This window comes from Marmota marmota, unplaced genomic scaffold (assembly GCF_001458135.2).
Source record: "Marmota marmota marmota unplaced genomic scaffold, marMar, whole genome shotgun sequence".
In the NCBI taxonomy this organism is placed as follows: Eukaryota; Metazoa; Chordata; class Mammalia; order Rodentia; family Sciuridae; genus Marmota; species Marmota marmota.
Window position 1 is genome coordinate 7,515,771 of NW_026000211.1, and position 9,246 is coordinate 7,525,016.

Sequence of the window (9,246 nt, forward strand, 5' to 3'; positions counted from 1 at the left end):
AAAAAAAAAAAAAAAAAAAAAAAAATAGATGCAGGGAACTTGGAGGCAGAATTATTTTGGATGCAGGATATGAATAAAGGAGAGAATGATGATCAAGTGCAAGCTAGGGTGGCCTGCTAGTGATAACAACAAACGGGAGAACCAACTATTGTGATGTTAAATTGTGTTGCTGAGTCAGCTGTGCCATATGGTTCCATGTTACCATATTCAAACCCATGTTATTTCCTGATGACTAACATTATTAAGGATATCAACTGGAATACTCATAATTTAAATTTTTCTAATACAACATAATTTTGGAAAAATGCCTTTTAGCAAGGAGTATAAGCTAAGGATACGTGACATATCAGGAAAAAAACATACCCATTAAAGTATTTAACTGGTTTCTCTAGGATTTTTAAGAAAAATCTGTTTCGTACCAATGATAACCAACATCTGTTTATTGGTTAATCACTTGTGCGTATAGCTTCATATCCTATTATAGGAAAGGCATTTCCTCTCAGCCTCATCTGTAGGATGAGGCTGATTTGCTTTCTCAGCCTCTTTTTGCTATAGCTGTAGCTTCAGAGGGCCCCTGATTCCTTGTCTTGAACACTTGTGAATGTTCAAGAAATGCTAATGCTTAAAGGACTGAATGAACTGAAGACCTTTATCGATTGTCTACTTGTGGCGGACACCACTAAATGGGGAGAATGCACCAAGGATGTTTCTTGCTGTCAAGGAGCTCAACCTCAAAAGGGAGATAGTCACAGAAGGGGATAAATTGCCACACAGATGGGAAGAACAGATGTAAAGAGGAAAAAACCAAAAAGTGAAGAAACCAACCAACAAAAACACTGAACAAACCAACCAACCAACAAAACCCCAAGTCATCATGAGGATCAAGAGCAGAGAGCAACAACTCTTCCCACGAGTGCTAGGGAATGCAGGTGGAGGGAAGGAGGAAAGAGCCAGATCCTGGGTCAGGCAGATCTGAGCTTGAATTCTACTCCTGACACTTACATCCTCCTTGGTTGTGTTTCCTCTTCTGTAAAATTGGGAAAATAATATTTACTTATATTTATTGTGCAGGGCATTGTGAAACTTAAGACACATGTAATTGTGTTTTCAATTGGGGTGGCACGGCCCCTTAAGATCTGGCTAAGATTTGTGTATATCACTCTTCTTTGCCAGTATAAAGTCCAAAGTCCTTCCTCAAATGTCTACAGATCTGTGGAGGTTTAGCATTCCGTGGCCATTTCCAACACTTCTTCCTCCCCTGAATTCTTGTTCTCGGTTTTTTTCTCTGATTCATTCCAATTTTAAGATTGACATTGTTTTCAGCTTCCATCAAGATGTGGAACTCATACTGTTCCACCTAAAAAACACTCTCCTATGTCTTTCAGTTGACAGAAGATTTTTATCAGAGGCTGAAGGAGATAAGATACTGCAGCAAGTCAAATCAATTAAGATGGCTTATTAGATATCCTTAATCTAAAGTCTACTGTGTATTCTGTGATATTGGATCTGTCTCTTCTTTCTTCTTTTCTTCTGCTTTTTAGGAGCCAAATGCATGACACCAATATCAAGTAGCATCAACAATACGAGCCTTTCATCCTTTCTCCTTTTTGGTGACAAACAACCAATATAATGTAGAAGAGGTGAAGCTGAGTGACTTCAAAGAAAAACAGAAATGTTGATGGGGGTTGGAAGATGCTTCTTCAAATATACCTCATTGGCATATGGATTATTTTGAGCTGAGAGTAAATAAGAAAAGGTAATTCCTAAAAACAGGACATAAATTTCCCTTGTGAAAGTGGCCCCCCCTTCTTTTGTGCTTAAGAGAAGAACCCTTATCAATTGAGATAACAACAGCATTGAGATGAGTCTACACCAACAAGTCTTACTAAATAATTCTTATTTACAATAAGTTTCCTCCACGTGTTTTCTTTCCTATAATTTACTGCTCTTAGAAGCCTCAGCCACCCTTCCTTTATCTAGTCACTTCTCTACATTTTTTTGCCCTTTGTTAAAATGGGATATATGCTCCAGAATCCAGCTATTTCCCCCACCCTACATTTTCTATTAAGCCTTCAAGTACATAAAAATATTAGCATTAAACAAAATTTGTACATTTTTCTTCTGTTAATCTGTTTTTTTTCTTTTGACAGTTTGCCTCCCAGGCCCTGCCACACAACATAATAGGGTAGAGGAAAAAAATTTCTGCTTTATCTCCTGAAGGATTCAGGTTTGGAGTCTTGAGTCACCATGTAAAACATTTTACTATCTCAGGACCTTCATGCTGAAGGGGAGCCCAGGTTACATGGAAAGGCTGCCTGAGAGTTCTCAACTAAGAAGTCTCAAAGGAGGACTCAGTCAACACCAGCTTCTACTACATGTGAATAATGAGGTTTCCAATGGATTCCAGCAGTCAGTCTTGGGCTTATCCCAGCTTTTGAGTCTTTGGGTCTGAGATGCTAGAGAGCAGAGGCAAACGATTCCTCCTGGGCCCTGTGCAAATCCCTGACCAACAGAAACCGTGATTGCTTTAGGTTTCTGAGTTTCAGGGTGGTTACAGAGCCATTAGTAACTAGAATGTTGGTTATGCAACATGTGAGCTCCCAGAAAAGACAGATGAGGATTTTTTAGGCAAAACTGTTTGCAAAAGGCTTGACTTTTCATGAGAAATGTGAGGTCCTCAGTGTGATAAATACATGAAGTTGTAAGAGAGAATCAGAAGATAAGATGGGAAATAAGAAGGTGAGGAAGTATGCTGGATGGTATAGTGAAACCATAATGTACTTATTCATTAGCACAGGTAATTTTTTTCCCAGTCTACTGGAATTGGTTGTTTGGAAGAATAGTTTAAAAAATACATATCTTTTAAATTGAAAAAGTTTATGCCATTGAAGTTTGGGTAGCCTTCTAAAATTTTGATACCTGATTTCAGGATGTTTGAAAGTTCTTACAATTACCCATTAGTTAGTCAGCACTCTCCAAACACAACTGACATTGAACTTTTACAAATGATGGTTTAATTGATGAGTAATTTTAATTAATTGTTAGTTGAAAAAAAAGCACTACAAATTCCTCCTGAATACCCATATTCAGTTTTAGCATGATTTTGGTGTGTTGTGTGTTGGGGGTGATGACAGAGAGTGAGAGGCATTCTTATCAAAATATCCCAGATACTAATACATTTTGTATGTAATTTCCCACAGAGGTATTGATTTTAGTCAACTTTCAAGATGTAGCATCACATTTGTCAAGGCAGAAGACCCAAATGTGCAATTTTTTTCTTGGTGAAAAACTGGCTATAATGAATGTGCTAAAATATATTAGTTATCTATTAACCTCGACAGGCAAGAAAGCACTAGATCATTAGCTTGCCTCCTGAAAAGGCAGTGGCTGCAGCCTGACCAACTCCTATAAGGGAGAGGAGAATCTGCAGAATGTGTGGCCTGTGAAAACTCCAATTGGTGAGAAATGCCCAGTTGATTGTGAAGCAGGTATTATTATATGCATGCATATGATGCATAGTATAATTATGCCATTAGTGGCAGGAAAACATCACCATTTCATCCAGTGGTGTGCTGTGTACATCAGAATGCATGGTATCATCTCTGTCTGGGATATTGTAGAGCTTTGCCATTCTGGAAAGGTTTCAAGTTTTGATTAATATTTTTGTGGTTTTATTTGGTTATTGAAGTATAGCTTGGTTGTGTGTGTTTTTCCTCCTTTTCTTTTAAGCATTGATAATCTTGATTAAATTTCCCCTTGAGGAGTAGAAAGAAAACAGCAAAGAAACTGTCACAACTTCTTTGAGATGAATGGCTTTAACTACTTTGTACACATCATCCCAAAGTAACCTCTCTGGAAGATTAGTGGAAGGCAACACTGTGAAAATTGTGGTACATGGTAACTATCGAAAAAAAAATTTTTTTTTATTCATTGTTAACAGTTTCCTCATAAAGTACACATGCAAGATTTATTTCTATTTCTTCCACAGGGCTTTTTATCTCAAATCAAGCAGCTGCCATACTATTGACATAGTTGCTTTTCTGTATTTGATTTGCATGAATCAGGGACTCAGTTTTGTGATTCTTCCCTAGATTTTTACTGTTAGAAATGCAAACTGAGGTCCAGAGTGGACAAGGCTTTGTGCAAAGCAAGTATGAAAAAGACTTCATGTGACTTATACTCAGTGTAGACTATGATTAATAAAATTTCACTTGCAATTGTCAGAGATGTCTACCTGGTCTTTGATTGTGCTCTTTGCCTACCAATATTTTGCAAATTACCTACAATACTATGTATTTGCAGGTGTGCTCTTCTCAGCTGTATAGTATAGTCTGATTTTTAGCTCTTGAGGGAATGTTGTTTTAATGGACAAGCAATTAATTTATTTGAGGGTTTTCTGGATTTATTTAATAAGTACTGGTTGAGGACCAATTATGTCCCAAGGTACATGGCACACTGGAGACTCATGGAAGCATGAGACTGGAATTTATAATCTAATGATATAGAAATATATTATAAATATATTTCCAATCTCTGCCTCCATCTTCCCATTGCCTCTTTGTGGATCTGTGTATCATGAAGCTTCCTCTACTTTTCTCTTATAAGGATACTTGGAGGTAGTGCCAGCCTTGATAATCCAGGATATTTTTCCTCTAAAGATCCTTAATTTAATCACATTATACAGGTTTTATTCCCAAATAGGATCACAGAGGCATGTTTTGAGTGGGCATATTATTTGGAGGGGGAAAACACAATTCATCTCACTATATATAAATGCATGTATGTATATTTACGTTTATTTGTGTTGTATTTGTTTATCTATATAATTGATCATTGTAAAATCATTAATAACACCAATTCGTGCATACCTCCTCTGACCTTCCTTTACCTAATCACTCCTCTTTCCTTATCAACTGATTTCTCCCTGTCTATTCTTTAAGTTGTTAAAACAAACAAACAAACAAAAAACAACAAAAAAACGAACCACTTGATTTTTCTTTAGAAAAATCCATCAAGTAGAAGGCTAGACAGGTCACTAGAAAATAAATACTAAATGGTTAACAAAAAATGAAAACTAGGTTCAGAAGCAAAAATGATGAATCCTAATTATAGTACTGGTTTCACAGGTGTTTGCACATATGAACTCATCAAATTATATACACTTAAATATGCATTTTTGTATTATAGTTATGCCTTCATACAGCTGTTGAATAAAAATTGAAAGTTACAAATAAAAATCATAAAATACCAATATGTGTGCCTGTGAAAATGATTGTAATTAGGAAAAAAAAAAGTTGTTGAGGATGCACTGAGACAGGCACTTCCAAACACCAGTGGCGAGATTGCCATCTGAGCAGCCTTCCTAGAAGCAGGTGGCATAATGCAGCAGAAATTAATATCTATTAATATATTGTTAACATACAGCTTAATAAAGATTAATAAACTAAATAGAAATGTAAAATTAATATATTAATGTACTAATTCTATCACTAATTATAATAGTGAAACACAGGACACATTAGACAACCAAATATTATACAGTCACTAAAATCATGTTTTGGAAGAACATGAAGAATATTCATCACATATTTTTTGTGGAAACAGATTTATTCTGTACTTTATGCATATAACTTTAATTTTACATTAAAATTTTTGACATACTATTAATTAAACTAAAAATACAAAATTGAATGAGCAGAATAATCTGAATTTTGTAATATATATATATATCTTTCTCTATCTGCATACTTTCTCTATCTATATACTTACCAAGATGAGAAATAAGTCATAAAAGTGTTACCAGTAATAATCTTACAGTGATGGAATTAGTCAGAGTGATTTCAATTTTATCATTTACTGAAATTTCTAAATTTATTTTGTAGTTCAAAAGAAGCTGTGCTTAAAGTAAATATTCGTTCTATACTGTGGTGCAGACAGCCTAAAGCTATTTCCTATTTGGGTGCTAATTTACCTCTCTTAAGAATATTCTACCTTTGATATGATTATGAATGAGGTCTGCCTTCAACTCAAAAGAGTTTAAGAAATAGAATCATGTGAGATTTTAGTTGAATGCGAGCCCTTGAAGTTCCCTGTCTAGCATTTTCATTTATAGAAGAAGAGAGCCATCCACATGTGAGTGCCTTTGTTTACACAGTTCACCAGAGGCACCTCTGTTGGGGTTCCTGGAAAGCTGACTATGATGGGGTTGCCAGCACCCAGACAGAGCAGATTCCTGCCCAAGAAGAGTGAGACGCCTGAGAAAATAAAAAAAAGTCTGAAACAATCAGGAAGAAATAAGGCAAAAAAAAAAAAAAAAAAAAAAAAAAAAGAAGAAGAAGAAGAAGAAAAAGAAAAAAAGAAAGAAAGAAAGAAATAAGGCAAAGCCAAAGTTTAGATTTAAAAAACGGAGCTGCTGATAGCAGTCCTATCAGGACAGGAAAAGGGGAAGTACATCAAAGGGAGGGATAAGGTTTCAGTGGGAGGAGTCTTGAATGTCACTCAGTTCACACATGGTTCATAAATGATCCCAGAAGCTGATTGCATTTCTCTGTAACTACCTAACCACAACTTATTGCTTAAAATAATACACGTCTGTTATCTCCTGATTTCGTGGACAGGATTCTGGGCATGGCTTACCTGAGCCCTCTGCCACAGTCTTTCACAAGCCTTCAGTCAAGATGTTGACCAGGGCTGGAGTCTCAGCTGAAGTTTTGGTTGGGGAAAGATCTGCTTCCTTCTAGTTGCTGACAGGATTCAGTAGCTCCTGGCCTATTCCATGTGGAAGCCTCACTTCTAACTGACTGTGGGCTGGATTCTGGTTTCAGTTCCTTGCCAGGTAGGTCTCTCCAGCATAGCATCTTTCTTCTTCAATATCAGCAGGAGAAGAAGTCTACTGGCAAGATGGAAACCACATTCTTGTGTGATTTAGTAACTGAAGTAACATTTGATTATTTAGGTAGCAAAGACTTATGCCAGTGTATACTCAAGGTGAGGAGATTCCCCAAGGGCATGGATGTCAGGTGTTGGGGATCACTGCAGGGCATCTTAGAATCAGTCTACCACACTGGCTTCCCAACAGACTTACAGAATTATGACCAGATGCCATGTTTGCGAGTAACACGTCTAGTATGTAATGGAATAGTGGATCAAGAATTTTGTACTTTATATCTGTGTATGGTCAGTACTTCTTATATAGTCAATGCTTAATACATGCTGGTTCGCTCAATTTTTTATTCATTTACTCATTTAACGGATATATATCCTGTGCTAACTAGGTGTCAGATACTTTTTTAGGCATGCAGATAGTAATAATTAACAAAGTTGTTGCCTTCATGGAACTTACAGTCTAGTGAAGGAAGATAATGTACCACATTAACAATTAAATATATATTATTTCTGACATGGTAACTAAAGCAGAGAGAGATGAAAAAGAAACGGTAAGAGGGAAGTGAACGTGAGGGATTGCTCTTTATATGGGATGGTTTGGGCAGACCACACTGAGAGAACCTGAGGATGTATGGAATCTCTTGTAAGAATATCTAGAGAAAGAGAGTTTGTAATGGCCAAGAAAAGTGCTTCTTCGATCTATGATGGCCTGCTTGAAACTGATAGTTGTTGGAAAATGACCAAAAGCCAGTGGCTGCTCTGAAACCGATCACTGTCTGCTAGTGACTGATCATGGCAGGATACAAAGGCAGATCCATTGTTGGGAAACCTGGGCTGGAGGATTTCATTATTAGCCTTGTCAAGGTTTCCCAGTACTGCACTACATTTTAAGACTTTTCCTGTTCAACCTTTCTTTCTTCTTAACTTTCCTTCAGCCCCTCCCCATTTCCTCTCACAGGCATTTCTGTCAATGTATTTTTTAGATATTAAGTACCATTTGGTACCATTTTGGTATCTGATGCTCTGAAGACCCTGATGCACACAATGTTCCAGATAGAATTTATATGAATATACAGGTCCTGAGGAGGAGCTGGGGTATATTTCAATGGCACAACTCTTACCTAGCCCTGGGTTTGGTCCTCAGCACTGAAAAAAAGGAGGGGGGGGGGCAGAAAGAAAGGTAGGTGTGGCTTTAATGGAGTGAGCAGGAGAGAGAGTAGTTGGGAGATGAAGTCTTTGCAAAAGAAAAATAGGTGACTTGATATAAAGCTCTTTTTTTTTCTCCTGAGGAAGGGATCAAAAATGTTAAACATGACATGTGTATCAATTACAGAATTTAAAGGAAGGGCATTATGAAGCCAGTACCTGACAACCCTCTCATTAGCAGCACTCAACATCTGTCTAAGCAGTAAATGTAAGTGGCCCAGTTCTGGGCCATTAAAATTTTGATGTAACCCATTAAGGCAACTTGCGGGCCTTAGTTCAAAGGGTTGTAGCCATTGTATCTGAGAGAGTGGCACTCAGAGTGTATTTTATGCAAATCTAATAGATTTGTAATGAATGATCCTGCTTAATAAGCTGCTTAGAACATTTGGACATTTACTTGAGAGTGACCACAAATGTCTTTTCTAAAACTATTTTATGTTGCTAATCATTTAACTGGAATCGCTCTGAACATAATGCCAAACTCACAGTGAGCACTAAGTATATTTTGTTACTGAAAATGGGGATGAAGATGATGGTTCTTACAAGGTGTCACTCAATCACTCAAAGGAACCACCAGATGCTACTTAATGATCCAGGTGAAAGAGATGAGCAGCTTTATTTTTGAAGGTTTATGGCTTAGAAGGTAGCGTCCTTCTTTTCAGGGAGGGCGATTGGCTCCGATCCTTGTTTCAACACACACCATAAGCCTAAGGTAGTCTAGACTTGACAGCACTTTTCACAGCACACTTAAAAAACTTTTACTGTTCCTCTGTCTCTTCCATAAATTGTGACAGGTCCTCTGCTTAGCATCTGATAAGCAAAATATTGGAAAACCCTTTTAAACTTCAGAATCAGAGCAATGTTCAGTCAAGCGATAAAAGCTTCAGAAATTAGTCTTGAATATTATCACTGTGTATCAATTGAAGTTAGATGAAGAGCTCTACATTTGTCCAAAGTTCTTTTTCATACTAATTAGATACTCTTCAAAGGTGTAATTACCATTTAAAAATTATTGTGGAGTGCAGGATAGACAATAGATTTTTAATGTCCTTTAATTTCTTTCTGTTTCTCATATTTCATTGGCATTTTCTCATTTTACAAATGAATCGTAGGACTTTCAAGGACTTTTTTCTCCCTCACAAGTTAAAATTCTAA